Raw genomic sequence first — 15,538 nt, forward strand, 5'->3', positions numbered from 1 at the left:
TCTTTTCTCTGTTTATTTTTCTATCTTCCACTCTTACTTGCTTTTGCTCCTTCTTTTCGGTTGTCCTAACTCTGTCTTTTTCAATGTCTTTTTTCTCTTCTTTTTTCTCTTATTGTTTCCTTCTCTCCCTCCTTTCGTTCAGTCTTATCTGTTTTCTATGCCTTCATCTTTCCTCCTCTGTTATTCTTTTCCTGTCTTTCTCCTTTTTGTTGTATTTACTTATTGTTCTTTTTTCTTTCTTTCCCTCTTTTCTTTTATTTATCCACTACTGACCTTTTCTTCATCTACAACTGATCTTATCTCTTTCTTTCTGTTTTCTTCTAATTTCTTTTGCTTTCTTTCTCTCATTTTTTTCCTTTAATTTCTTTCCATCGTTTTCTCGTTGTCTTTTTTCTCTTACCTTCTTTACTTTCGCTTTTTCTATTGTGCTCTTCATTCTTTCTACTTCTACTCCCTCCTTTGTCACACCTTCTTTCTTCCCTTTTTTTCAATAATTTCTTTCAAGGTTGGTTTCTTCATCTTTCATTTATATTCTTCCTTAATTTCCTGTTGTGTGCTCTTTTCTCTGATTATTTTGTCCTCATTGATTTTCTCCTTTATTTTGTTCTTTTTCATTTCCTATATTTCTCTGCCTCTTTCTTTTTTATTTTCCTTTCTTTCTTTTTTCTTTCCTTTCTTTTCCCTCATTCTATCAAAACACAAGTCCTATCCCACCGCTCTGCCACCAAATGTTGGAAATGGGGGTTGCCCAAGTCTCAAAGGGGGTAGCATGGCATCAAGCGGGCAGGCCAAACTTGGAGGACATGTGAAGCACTCACGCAGTACCCTCAGTCAACACACCAGGCACACCACAAAAGAGGCAGGACACCAATTTGAGTTGGAAAAAGATACGTCATTTAGTAGGGTTTCCAACCTGCAAGTCAAAAATGCATTAACAGTGTCATCATAACACGGCGCCAACTGGCACCAGAGCCAAGTATTTCAGAGGGGGAATTATTTACATAGGAACAAAAAGGGTTTGAGTCCATAGTCCATAGCTGTAAGGAAAAAGGATGGTTAATAAAACATTAGACCTGGGGCCAATCTGGCGGGGCCAACTCAGGCTCTCATCCTTAGGGGGTTGTAAATGCAAAATACCGCATTAGCATAGGTATATATATCATGCACAATCACGCCAACCCGCCCCTGTTAGGGAAAAACAACAACAGAGCATTACAGCACATACTAGTCAGGAGCACCTGTAAGAAATCAGTACGGCAGGCTCATTAACCAGGGGCACAACAGGGGCCTGGAATAACTCATCAGGCCAGCATAGGGGCACCACGGCACTAACAGGGCGCAAAAGCATACAATCACCCATCAGGTGTAAGACCACAGTATACCTAGGCCTCAATAACCTTAGTGTAGGCATAACATTTGCATAACCACATTAGCAGGGTAATCAGCAGACCATTAACACTAGGCGCAGTGGCGCATCACACCTGGACAGGTAACATGAAACGCTGCGTTACCCTAGGCAACCAGCATCCTGATCAGAAATGAACATGGCAAATAACCATTGCAGGGCTCAGGGGTCAACAAGCCATTAACAACCAGGCGGAGTTACCCAGCCCTTCACTCTAACTGGGGACCCCAGGACAACCCATAAGGTAGGTACCTAAATTTGCAATGAGGGGGAATAAGACTCTCTCTACCCCAGAATATGCAATAAGGGCAGTTTGTGTCAGGAAAGTTAGGGCAGTTCAACAAATCTGGAGCCCAAGTCACAGGTGCCTTCCGCAAAACGGGGCGCCTGTCAAGGCGACACGGTCCCAGGGGCGGGCACCGGCAATGTACCCCGTTGCCCCCCTTCCACCAACTTAAGACAAGCCCCACTCACCAGGCTCTCCTCGATGGCTTCTGTGGGGCTCAGTAGATCCTGCGGGGCGTCCTTTGGTGTCTCCTCTGCAGGGGGGAACCAGGCACCGACAATGTGCCTCGAGGCCCCCCTTTCCGCGGCGTCACCCAGGGCCCAGTGGTTCCAAAACGGCCTCCTTCTCTCAGAGGGGCCTGGGGCTCCAACACGGTGTCTGGGCACCCGTGGGGGAAGCCTGCCTGGCTTTCCTCCCACGTTATAAGGCTCCTGCAGACGGCTTCGTTGGAGGGGGCGGGGCTGGCACCGACAATGTGCCCCGGCCCCTCACTTTAGGACCGCAGACCGGCGGGGTGGCCTCCCGCTCCGGTCGCTCCAATTCGGGGCTCCCTCCTTGGCACGGGGGCCCCGCACCAACACTTCACCTGGGTCCCCTTCCCTCACGGGGACCTAGGGCTTGGCGACGCTCTCCTCGCTCTGGCGGGCCGGCACCGACAGCGTGCCCCGGCCCCGCCTTCTCCACCGGCCCCTCGCGTGGGGCACAGACCGGCGGGGTGGCCTCCCGCGACGGTCGCTTCTCTCGGGGCTCCCTCCTCGTCACGGGGGCCCCGCAACGGAGCTTCACCCGGGTCCCCCTCCTACCTCACGGGGACCCGGGGCTTCGATTTCCCTTCTCCCGGCCTTCCCGGCCGATAACCAATCCCTGCGCGGCCTTCAGGGGTCACGGCCGCGCAGGCCAATCAGTGCGTGGCGGGCCGATGACGCGGTCAGGCCCCCGTCACGTGACGAGGTAGACGGCGGCTTCAGGGCCCAGCGCGGCCCTCACTCCACTTCGGCGCCCTCTCCTGGCACCGGGGGCCGCCGCAACGAGGCCCTCAGCAGTGGGGGGGGTCCCACACACGCCGGACCGCGGCGGTGAATCCCAGCGGCGGTAAGGGGTAGGCTCCCTTGTAATTAATTAATAATAAGGCGGACAGCGCGCTGACACGAGGGTAGGCTCCTCAGCGCTGTTTCTCCTCACAGTTTCCTCAGCCCACACAGCGCGATTCTCCTCAGCAGATGGCGCTATTTACAGCGCACTGCTCTTCAGCGCTTCACCACACAGCGCTATGCAGGGCACAGTTCGAGTACCTAGCGCTTCTCAATTATAGCGCTTGACAGGCAGTGCCTACAAGGGGGTGACAGTTCCTAGGAGCCTACTCTTCCCCAGATGGCGCTTGATAGGCAGTCCAGGGGCAGTCTAATAGACTCAGTTCCTTGAGGGCACACTCCTCCTCAGAATAGCGCTTGCCGGGCAGTACCTCACAAGGGCAACAGTTCCTTCAGGCAGCTCCTCACGACCCAGTACTTCCACAGGGGCCGCAACTTCCCAGTTCAACGCTTAAGGCAATGCAGCAGCAGCACTTCCAAAGGGGGCCACAGCTTCCTGGGGGAACAAACCTCCCCTAACAGCGTCTGACAGGCGCACCTCACGGAGGGGGGCGAATAGTTCCACAGCCAGCCCCAGGGGCACACTCCTCACCTCCGGGGGGGTTCAAGCCCACAGCATTCCTCCTCATGGGGGCACCTCTTTCCCTCGGCGCTGGCGTAGTTCAAGGTCCCACAGCGTCAGTGTCCTGGGTAGGGGCCCTCCCTTGTCAGGGGCCCATGGGGACAGCAGCGGGGGGGTTTATAGGGGTGCAGGGCCCAGCTCACAAGCCCATGTGGCGGTAGCACCTCACAACAGGTCCCCTCCCTTCCTTGTCCCAGCGCTGACTGACTCTCTGGTGACACTTCTCCCTATTTATACCCTCCTCCCAGGCAGTGCCAGGACCTTCTAGAATGTTGGCACATCTAGCCTAAACTGGTTCTAGGGGAGGGGGTGAGCACCCTGGGTGCCAGGCTTTCCCTCCAAAACTAGGGGTAGCTGGGTAATATTATCTAGACCGCTGACCTATGTCAGTCCAGTGGCAAAACCCATGGCCATGGCATCCATTTTAAAAACAATACATTTCAGTCAGGTACATTTCCAAAATGGGGGTGCAGTTTTAAAATGGGGGATTTTACAAGTGCTCACATTATGTCAGGTAATTACATTTTCACAAGGTGTCTCACACCACTCATGGCCTATACAGGTTTAATCCCATGGGGGAGACAATCCAGATAAGGGGGTCAAAAGCGAAAAAATTTGGGGGGAAAAGGCCAAGTCCAACACGACTCCCCCCCAGCCTGTCAAGGCGACACGGTCCCAGGGGCGGGCGCCGGCAAGGTACCCCGTTGCCCCCCTTCCACCAACTTAAGACAAGCCCCACTCACCAGGCTCTCCTCGATGGCTTCTGTGCGGCTCAGTTGATCCTGCGGGGCGTCCTTTGGGGTCTCCTCTGCAGGGGGGAACCAGGCACCGACAATGTGCCTCGAGGCCCCCCTTTCCGCGGCGTCACCCAGGGCCCAGTGGTTCCAAAACGGCCTCCTTCTCTCAGAGGGGCCTGGGGCTCCAACACGGTGTCTGGGCACCCGTGGGGGAAGCCTGCCTGGCTTTCCTCCCACGTTATAAGGCTCCTGCAGACGGCTTCGTTGGAGGGGGCGGGGCTGGCACCGACAATGTGCCCCGGCCCCTCACTTTAGGACCGCAGACCGGCGGGGTGGCCTCCCGCTCCGGTCGCTCCAATTCGGGGCTCCCTCCTTGGCACGGGGGCCCCGCACCAACACTTCACCTGGGTCCCCTTCCCTCACGGGGACCTAGGGCTTGGCGACGCTCTCCTCGCTCTGGCGGGCCGGCACCGACAGCGTGCCCCGGCCCCGCCTTCTCCACCGGCCCCTCGCGTGGGGCACAGACCGGCGGGGTGGCCTCCCGCGACGGTCGCTTCTCTCGGGGCTCCCTCCTCGTCACGGGGGCCCCGCAACGGAGCTTCACCCGGGTCCCCCTCCTACCTCACGGGGACCCGGGGCTTCGATTTCCCTTCTCCCGGCCTTCCCGGCCGATAACCAATCCCTGCGCGGCCTTCAGGGGTCACGGCCGCGCAGGCCAATCAGTGCGTGGCGGGCCGATGACGCGGTCAGGCCCCCGTCACGTGACGAGGTAGACGGCGGCTTCAGGGCCCAGCGCGGCCCTCACTCCACTTCGGCGCCCTCTCCTGGCACCGGGGGCCGCCGCAACGAGGCCCTCAGCAGTGGGGGGGTCCCACACACGCCGGACCGCGGCGGTGAATCCCAGCGGCGGTAAGGGGTAGGCTCCCTTGTAATTAATTAATAATAAGGCGGACAGCGCGCTGACACGAGGGTAGGCTCCTCAGCGCTGTTTCTCCTCACAGTTTCCTCAGCCCACACAGCGCGATTCTCCTCAGCAGATGGCGCTATTTACAGCGCACTGCTCTTCAGCGCTTCACCACACAGCGCTATGCAGGGCACAGTTCGAGTACCTAGCGCTTCTCAATTATAGCGCTTGACAGGCAGTGCCTACAAGGGGGTGACAGTTCCTAGGAGCCTACTCTTCCCCAGATGGCGCTTGATAGGCAGTCCAGGGGCAGTCTAATAGACTCAGTTCCTTGAGGGCACACTCCTCCTCAGAATAGCGCTTGCCGGGCAGTACCTCACAAGGGCAACAGTTCCTTCAGGCAGCTCCTCACGACCCAGTACTTCCACAGGGGCCGCAACTTCCCAGTTCAACGCTTAAGGCAATGCAGCAGCAGCACTTCCAAAGGGGGCCACAGCTTCCTGGGGGAACAAACCTCCCCTAACAGCGTCTGACAGGCGCACCTCACGGAGGGGGGCGAATAGTTCCACAGCCAGCCCCAGGGGCACACTCCTCACCTCCGGGGGGGTTCAAGCCCACAGCATTCCTCCTCATGGGGGCACCTCTTTCCCTCAGCGCTGGCGTAGTTCAAGGTCCCACAGCGTCAGTGTCCTGGGTAGGGGCCCTCCCTTGTCAGGGGCCCATGGGGACAGCAGCGGGGGGGTTTATAGGGGTGCAGGGCCCAGCTCACAAGCCCATGTGGCGGTAGCACCTCACAACAGGTCCCCTCCCTTCCTTGTCCCAGCGCTGACTGACTCTCTGGTGACACTTCTCCCTATTTATACCCTCCTCCCAGGCAGTGCCAGGACCTTCTAGAATGTTGGCACATCTAGCCTAAACTGGTTCTAGGGGAGGGGGTGAGCACCCTGGGTGCCAGGCTTTCCCTCCAAAACTAGGGGTAGCTGGGTAATATTATCTAGACCGCTGACCTATGTCAGTCCAGTGGCAAAACCCATGGCCATGGCATCCATTTTAAAAACAATACATTTCAGTCAGGTACATTTCCAAAATGGGGGTGCAGTTTTAAAATGGGGGATTTTACAAGTGCTCACATTATGTCAGGTAATTACATTTTCACAAGGTGTCTCACACCACTCATGGCCTATACAGGTTTAATCCCATGGGGGAGACAATCCAGATAAGGGGGTCAAAAGCGAAAAAATTTGGGGGGAAAAGGCCAAGTCCAACACTTTCCTTTTGTTTTTTCCACTTCTCTGTTATGTCATGATATGTTAAAGAATTTGTAAGCACATGGCTGCCCCAGCAACAGGGCGTCTCAGCATTAATTCTAGGTCATATCGTGGAAGGAGAGAAGAAGCTGAGAAATAGACCGGAAATTCCCAAGTCTTTACGGCCTTTATGAAAGCCTAATGATTGTGGATACTCCTGATGGTCACTGGGAGCGTGTTTGAGAGGGCTGGTACCTTTTCTAGGAACGAGCGCCCTCCTGCTCTTGCTCTTCTGACTCAGGGAACAGACACCAAGTTTAGATCTTTAGAACGCAGCTCACAAAGTGGACGTACGGTAATAATATATTGGATAGAATAGGGTGCGCAGGGAAGTAAGGATTCTGTGTACAATGCACAGTGTCTTGAAGTGAATTCTCTTATCAACCGGGAGCCAGTGCAATTTGTGAATAAATGTAGCAAATGAGCAGAATTCAGCGAGTGCGAATAGAGTTCGCAATGCGGCATTATGAGCCCTCTGAAGTTGTTTGATCCCTGTTTTATTAGCGTCCAGATAGAGAGAGTTGCAGTAGTCCAGTCTAGAGAGTAAAGTAGACTGGATAATGATCTGGCATGTCTGTGAGTCAAAGAACCCAAGCAAAGGCTTAAGTCCTCCTAAAAGTCCAAAACAGACACCTGCCACTGATTCCGTCTTTGCTTCTAAGGACAATTCGCTATCTACCCAGACACTCAGATTGTTTTACAGCCTCCTTGGGCAAAGGGGAGAATCCTAGTGAGGTGTCCCTCCAATGATCACCCCATATGTGAGTATCTCTTCCTAAAGGAAGAATCTCTGATTTGTTAGCATTTAGCTGCGGACAGTTGGCCAACATTCAATCCGCAGCTAAGTAACATCACCATAGGATACTAATGAGAGCACCATGTCTTTTGCCACCACCGCAAGAGGCTGTTTATAAATGTTAAATAGCCTGGGGCTCAGAGCTGATCCCTGGGGTACTCCATGACATATGGTGTGCACCTGAAAGCAATAAGGGGAAGAAACAACCTGGAATGATCTCTCTGAGAGAAATGACGTAAGCCAGGTTAGGGCCGAACCTCCAAAACCTATCTCTTGGAAGCGCCGCAAAAGGATCTCAAGTAATACTGTGACGAACGGGGCACTTAGATAGAGAAGGATCACAGTAGAATTGTTGCGGAGTCCTGCAGATGTTCAGTATCTGCCAACAGGGCAGATTCAATACTGTGCTTGGATCTAAAACCATTGGGAGTACAAGATTTCGATGGACTCCACAAATTTGGTTAAAATAGAATTGATGTAGGATTTAATAGTTTTAGCCAGGAAGGGAAGAAGGGAGATGGGATGAAAGTTTTCTGGTTTAGATACATCCAGAGTAGTTCTTCTCTTTTTTCACTCACATCATTGCCTGCCTGTCTTTCTCTCTCTCTATTTCACACTTTTGGTGTTTCAAGAGCAAAGGGACACAACTTACCCACAGGGACCCCAAATGTAAACCTTTGCGATACAACTCCGATTCTATTAACACTTTATGGTCCCTGTATCTGGAATGACTTACTCTAGGGTATCTAGGTGCAGTGTTTACGTTATTTGGCCTCCGTGTGTATTTATCATTCCTATATTAGACAGTAGCTCAGAAAAAGGTGAAGACACCTGAATTAACGAATGTTGATGGCAGCGTACACTGCATGTGGTAGTGAAGGAAGTATATACTAGCTAGTCCTACCTGATGTAGTTTGTGTTGCAGGTGTGTAGAACAACAAACATTGGGGTGTATGTTTCATGTATGTTGTAAGTAGTGAAGGTGCGGTATGTAGTGCAGTGTTGGTGCAGGTTAGAGTTTACTTGGTGGTGTCAAATGTCCCTAAAATGTATCAGAGTGGCATTCTTACATTAATTTGCATTGCATTATGGTGTTCAGTACACTCATTTTATAGAGTCAGACCATTCTCCATGCTTCCTTCCTAGGGACACTCTTTACTATCAATATACTAATTCATCCCTGTCAACTCTAAAATACCACTACATCAAACTAACGTGCCTGGAATGATTAACAAAAACAATAACGTGCAAACACTAGGGGCCAGATGTAGGTAGGAAAAATGTACCGATTCTTATTTACCGAATTTTACCGATTCGGTAAATAAGAATCGGTAAATAAGAAGGGGGGAGATGTAGGAACATCCAGATGTTCCTTTTACCGAATCGGTAAAAATCGGTATTTACCGATTCGGTAAATACCGACCGGTAATGCCCATTCATTCCTATGGGCTTTGAAGCCCATAGGAATGAATGGGCATTACCGGTTACCGATTTTGACAAGGGTGCAGGGGGTGTCACTTTGACACCCTCTAGCACCCCCAAAAAAGGTTCGGGGGTCACGTGGCAGGCATACCTGCCCTAAGGGCAGGTCTGCCTGTCATATGGCACAGGTGTGCATGCACACATGTGCATGCACACCTGAATCGGTATTTTACCATCAAATTGAATTTGATGGTAAAATACCGAATTTGTAGGGCTTGTGGGACTCAGAAGAGTCCAACCTACATCTCAATTTTACCGATTCTGTAAAAATACCGGTCGGTAAATTTACCGACCGGTATATTTACCGATTCGGTAAAATTACCGAATTGGCCTGTTTCCTTCCCCCTACATGTCAAAAGCCAAATACCGGTCGGTAACGGCCGAAATCGGCCGTTACCGACCGGTATTTGGCTACCTACATCTGGCCCTAGGGAATAATAGAATATTGCACCCACAATAGCATTGGTGGCTCCTCCGCTGAGGCGGATGAGCATTCACCCCACTGTTTGAATTGCAAGCTGAATACAAAAAATAAAATGCTAATAACATTTAATATTATCATTTTTTTTCTGTATTCAGCTTGCAGCTGAAGCCAGAGGTTGGGGTTGGGCTCCGCGTGTCACAGGGGGAGGAGTCATGGCAGCACCTAAAGTGCGCATTATGGTTTGGCCGGCCATCTCAGGCCAGCCAAAGCATCATGTGCATACTGCATGATCTCCACACAAGCTGTATTACAGCCTGCGTGGAGAACATGCACAGCCTGCCAGCCCTTGTCTGAGTGCCAAACCACAGCGTTCCAACCAATCACGACGCTGCTATAAGGCAGCCTTGTGACTGGTCAGGGGAATCTGGGAGGCTGTGTGCTTCCAGTGGAAGGAGGAGGGAGGAAGAAGAGGCGGCAGCCGGCAGTCGGTGGTATAAGTAAGTGCTTTTTAAATATTTTTATTATTTCCCACCACCTCCCTCTGTCCCCCCGCCCCATCACCACTATTCGGCAGCAGTCAGTACTGAATAATAGTATCAGTTATGGTAGTTAAAAAGTCCAGCACTTTGTATTATACTCCTACTTAAAGGCTTTTTAATGGAAATAAATGAGAAACCGGTGTGTAAATGAAAAAACTGTTTAATAAAAAAACATATTTTACAGTTCATTATTTTTCTGATTTTATTATCCGTGTAATAGTTTTAATTAACCATGCACTTTACAAATCAAACTTACTTACTTAAAATGAGTTAAAAAGGCCATTGTTTAAAATAATTTGTGTGGATGCAGTGTCACGTTAAGTTTTTATTTTTTTTATTGAAAATGAAATACTACGACTGCATTTCACACAGTGTGAAAAAAGTTATATTTCTTGCTGCACGCACTTCTGGACTAGCACCTGATATATTATATAGGTCCTCCTGACAAAATCTAATGACGCAGTAGCAGCTCGTGTCAATGCAGTATTTTACATAGAGTTATTCTGCTCTGCCTTCAAAGAACGGGCCCATGCGCAAGATCAACATATGGCCATACATACTGGATTTTAATATGGTGCCTGTCGAGCACTACTGATTTACCTGCTATCACCACTTACTTTATAGAATGACATCCTGTGCCACTTTCATTGAAGGTCTGGTACTAGAATATCTTTGTCAGTATATTGCTTAGCATAAATATTCTGTACTAAACAGTGTTGATAAAAGTTATCACCACCTTTAGGACAGGATATTGAGGTCAAATGATATTCTATATGTTATGTTATGTTATGTTAAACGTTTATTTGTATAGCGCACGGCTACTCAACCAGAGTGTCCCGGCGCTTTATGTGGGCGACTCAGCAATTAAAAGACATAACAATAATAAAACAGGGAAGAAACAGGAAGTAGAGACAACCTAACAGTTAAAAAGCCAGGTCTTAAGGCTTTTCCTGAACAAGAGCAGACTAGGAATACTGCGTAGGGCGAGAGGCAAAGTGTTCCACAACTGGGGAGCCCTGAGGCTAAAGGAACGACCCCCAGTGCGAGCCTTCCTCCCTCGGGGTCCCACGGCCATAAACAGAGATTCCGACCGCAATGAGCGAGCCGGACTATAAAAGGCCAGTCTACGCTGCAGATACTTCGCTCCCAACCCAGAGAGTGCCTTGTGCACCAGCGTCAAGGTCTTAAACATAATCCGCTTTCGGATGGGGAGCCAGTGAAGTGACTGCAGGACTCCAGATGTTCTCGCCCGCCTATGGAGGCCAAAAATGGCGCGGGCCGCAGAGTTCTGCACCACTTGCAGCCGCTGGACCAAATAGTCCGGAAGCCCTAAAAATAGAGCATTAGCATAGTCCAGCCTAGATCCTATTAGAGCTTGGACAGTGATCTTTCTATGCTCCTCTGTAAGCAGAGGTAAGAACTTCCGGAGCGTCTTTAAGAGACCGAAGCAGGTGCTTGTCAGACCGAGAATGTGGGATCTAAGCGTGAGGTTGTTATCAAACTTGACTCCCAAATTTTTGGCAGCCGTTGATGGCTGAGCGGGAGGACACATGTCCGCCGGCCACCATTCACGCCATTTCGGTTCCGAGGCACAACCGAAGAGCAGGACCTCCGATTTACTGGAGTTGGCCTTAAGACCGTTCCGCTGGAACCAGTCAAAGACCTTCTCCAGACACCCCCGGATGCTCTCCCCATCAAATATCTGATCTTTCCTGCAGGTGAAGAGAAGCTGCGTGTCATCCGCATAGGACACGATCTGGGCCCCAAAGGCCTCCACGATTGCCGCCAGAGGGGTCATAAAGATGTTAAAAAGAGTAGGGCTCAACACAGAGCCCTGTGGAACTCCGACTCCCAGTGGCGGCATCTCAGCGGAGCCTAGAGAGGCCCAGACCGTTTGTCGGCGGTCCTCCAGAAACGATGTAAACCATTTGAGCACCGTCCCCCTCAGACCGATGTCATAGAGTCTGGCAAGTAATGCCTCATGGGGGACGGTGTCGAAGGCCGCCGACAGGTCCAGCATGACAAGCATAGCCTTCCCTCCTGCATCCAGCGTCTCCCAGATAGCCTCTGACACCTCGAGAAGTGTCGTCTCCGTACTCAGGTTAGGTCGGAAGCCGGATTGCGAAGGGTGCAGTAGATCATTTGATTCGAGGAAGCCAGAGAGCACGCCATGAACGTGCTTCTCCGTAAGCTTCGCAAGGGCCAGGGTGATATTCAGATATATAGTCCTATTAATTATTACATTCCCACCAACTGTAAAACTAAGTCAGTGCTCTCTTTTCAAGAGCTGTTATATTTCCTGCAGCTCCCACAATATTACCAATCATGTGGTACATCCTAAAAAATCCCTTCTTTTGCCATTGGGTAATTAATTTGACTTTTTCATATCAGGAATATCTTGCTATTTGTTAGTGCCCCATTGGGTCTCCCATGTACTACTTCAGCTGGGCTCTCTACTCACATCCATTGTGGCTTCAAGATAATCATCCTGTGTAAATTATTTCACAACCTCTGGGAGAGCCATCTGTATAAGCCTGTTAACAATCCAATGGTACATCTGCTCATTTCCATATTGACTGCAGATCACGACGGAACTATTTGGGATACCAAAAGTCTGACTGGATGATCAGTAGTAATTCTGCTTTGCCACGCCAGTAAAGACGCAGTGCTTTGCTGCACCTTCCCTAAAGCTCCTGAGGTTTCCCAAGATTGAGTGAATAATTACCATCTGCCAGTGAGAACCTGTTGCTTACCGAGTACTTCAGGATGCTGTCCAGAGTGTCAGCAGTCACCAACATGTTGCTCTGTGTCAAATTCCTTTGTGTGACGGTAGTGTACATACAACGTACAATTGCTAGTTCCTGCAGGGGAGTTAACTGGAAAAAAAACACATATTTTATTCATCTGAACAACAGGGTTAATCAGAGACTTATTCACAAACTGTAACATACTATAACATGCTTTTCACAAAACCTATATCTGAAGACTTCTGCCTCCAACTCTCGCATCTTTTCTACGAGGAGATAAATGCAGCACATGTATACCTACCATTTTCTTTTACCTGTTGGAAGGATAGGGGTGATTGGCTGGAAAATGGGGAACATTTATTACAAAATGGGAGGGATTTAGGAAAAGGTAAGGAGGGGTAAAGGAAGGATTAAAGAGGTTTTTAGGGAGGGACAAACACCCACCCACAAAAAGGTAAGCTTGTTGATATTCACAAACTGTACTTACTTTATTACTTAAGCCATAAAAGTCATAAAACAGTTACAAATATTTTTTCAGCCCAGATCTGGAGTAAGTGCAGAATCACACATGGCAAACCACTGAAATTGCAACACCATTCCATAGCAAATAATGGAGATAAGGACGTAAAATAAAACCCAATAGAAATGAATGTTAAAATACATTAACCTATTTTAAAAATTTGAGTCGCACAACTTCACGGACCATTCTGATGTTTATTCAAGGTTTGCATAATTTTCATTAGTCCCAATGCATTTCAGCACTTCACTCGGCCTTCTTCGGGGGAAAGAGATCTGCAGACATCAGCACGCTTTGCCTCTCGAACACAGCTGAATCCTTTTGCCTTTAAATTTACTTGCCTCTGGTGGGCGTTCCAATAATTAATTTGCAAGGTTCCCTGGTATTCGTAGGCTGGATGTCTGTAAGTTCGACCTTGAATTGTTGCCGTAACTTCCCCACACGCCTCTTTTGTGCGCGATGGGGACTCTGACCAGGCTCTAGTGCCTGGTGGCAGCCGCTGCCCTAAAGCTTCTCGCTGGTTTGTCATAGACCTCCTTTTGCGGGCAGGTATGGCGCTCTTGTTGAGGTGCGTAACTCCGCGGCTGGACAACGCCGTGTTTAACATCAAAGAACCTTCCCCAACAGGAGAAATTTGAGTCGCACAACTTCACGGACCATTCTGATGTTTATTCAAGGTTTGCATAATTTGCATTACTCCCAATGCATTTCGGCACTTCACTCGGCCTTCTTCGGGGGAAAGAGATCTGCAGATATCACACGCTTTGCCTCTCGAACACAGCTGAATCCTTTTGCCTTTAAATTTACTTGCCTCTGGTGGGCGTTCCAATAATTAATTCTCAAGGTTCCCTGGTATTCGTAGGCTGGATGTCTGTAAGTCCGACCTTGAATTGTGCGCGATGGGGACTCTGACCAGGCTCCAGTGCATGGTGGCGGCCGCTGCCCTAAAGCTTCACACTGGTTTGTCAAAGACTTCCTTTTGCGGGCAGGTATGGTGCTCTTGTTGAGGTGCGTAACTCCGCGGCTGGACAACGCCGTGTTTAACATCAAAGAACCTTCCCCAACAGGAGAAATTTGAGTCGCACAACTTCACAGACCATTCTGATGTTTATTCAAGGTTTGCATAATTTTATATATATATATCAAGGCTTCACAAGCCAAACACGTAGTTGTTTTGTCTGCCACTTGCTATGTTTCATTAAATTTAATTTCGTTTCCCGGAGTGCCGTACCTGAGTGAATCTTTTGGAGCAGCCCTCTTTCCCCCTTTGCTATTTTCAGATCCCCTAATTGGGTTGTATGATGATGTTCACATATAAAAATACACTCTTTTAAGATGTCTCTTTCACTGTTAAGCAAGGACTGAAAAAGGCTAACGCCGAAACACGTCTACTTGTTAATTTAAGAACAAACTGTGATCCCTTGAGTGCTCCGTGTTGTCCCGTTGAACCTAAGTTGTAATAAAGCATGTAAGCAGATTTCAAGCAATAACAGTGACTCAGGCCAATCTTTGGAGAATGGTTGTACATGTATATACGCTTGAAAATGGTGAAGTGCCAAAAGCAGTAAAGTTACTACAAAGTCTAAGAGTAAATGTACATGTGTGTGTGTTTGTGTCCTTTTGCACTGGAAATCATTGACCTTTTTCTGGTCCTTCATTTTTCTCAACTTTCCATACCCAGAGGAGGAACAAGCCATGAATGCTTGCTCTCTCAGAAATCTCTCCTTTATATGACACTCAACATAACCGGTCCCGGGATGCTTGTTTCGGGTGCAGGGAAGACCTGGCTTGGCAGTTCGGGCTGGATTGTTACTATGAGGCACAGGCTCAAGTCTAATTTGCATATGGCTGGGTCTGAACTGGGGTTGCAAAGTGAGCTAAAGAACTATGATGTATTAAACCCAAATCTGTGACTGGGGGTGAGCGTCTGAGGGGTTTCAGCGCTCCGTCCATCATCTCCTTGTGCTTGCAGAAATATGATATAACACTGCAATACCGCACAATAACTTATTTATACTGTACACTACAGCAACACACTGCATTACAACCCAATACAACCTAACCAATTACAGCTGTACTTCACACCACACAGTCCTTCACAGTGCAGTGAAGCACAAAACGTCACACTACAACACTACACAATATAACACAATGTTAGACAACCACATATGTAGCTAAAGCTCGCTGCCTCTCATTGCCTTGAGTGTCATGTAAAGCAATGGAGACTCACAGATACCTTTTTTCGATGTTCCAGGATTTTACAACACGATAAAATGGTCTCATCTGGTTTGACAGAAGCAGACGTATCCAAAAAATCCATAAGGATTTCTAAGTCCAAGCGCCGGACCGATTCCATCAGTCGAACTGTAATGACAACCCCAAGAAACAGACAGTTGTATGAATAATGTCTAGGCAGATGTTGCTCTTTAGTCATTTAGAAAAAAGTATCACAATACATTTGTAACTCGCACCGCAATCTGCATGAATTTTTAAAGGTAGGACAGATATCTAAGATTCATTTGTGATTGCGCAAATTATGTTGTGTTTTATAGCTTGATTACATATGGAATTTAACTGTTGTGCATTTTATATATATATATGTGCTTATGAACTACTGGCAAAACTAGCATTGGCATAGGCAATAGATCTCGACCCCTAAATTGGGCTGCCACCTTTCGAAG

Source organism: Lissotriton helveticus, chromosome 2_1 (assembly GCF_964261635.1).
Source record: "Lissotriton helveticus chromosome 2_1, aLisHel1.1, whole genome shotgun sequence".
Classification (NCBI taxonomy): Eukaryota; Metazoa; Chordata; class Amphibia; order Caudata; family Salamandridae; genus Lissotriton; species Lissotriton helveticus.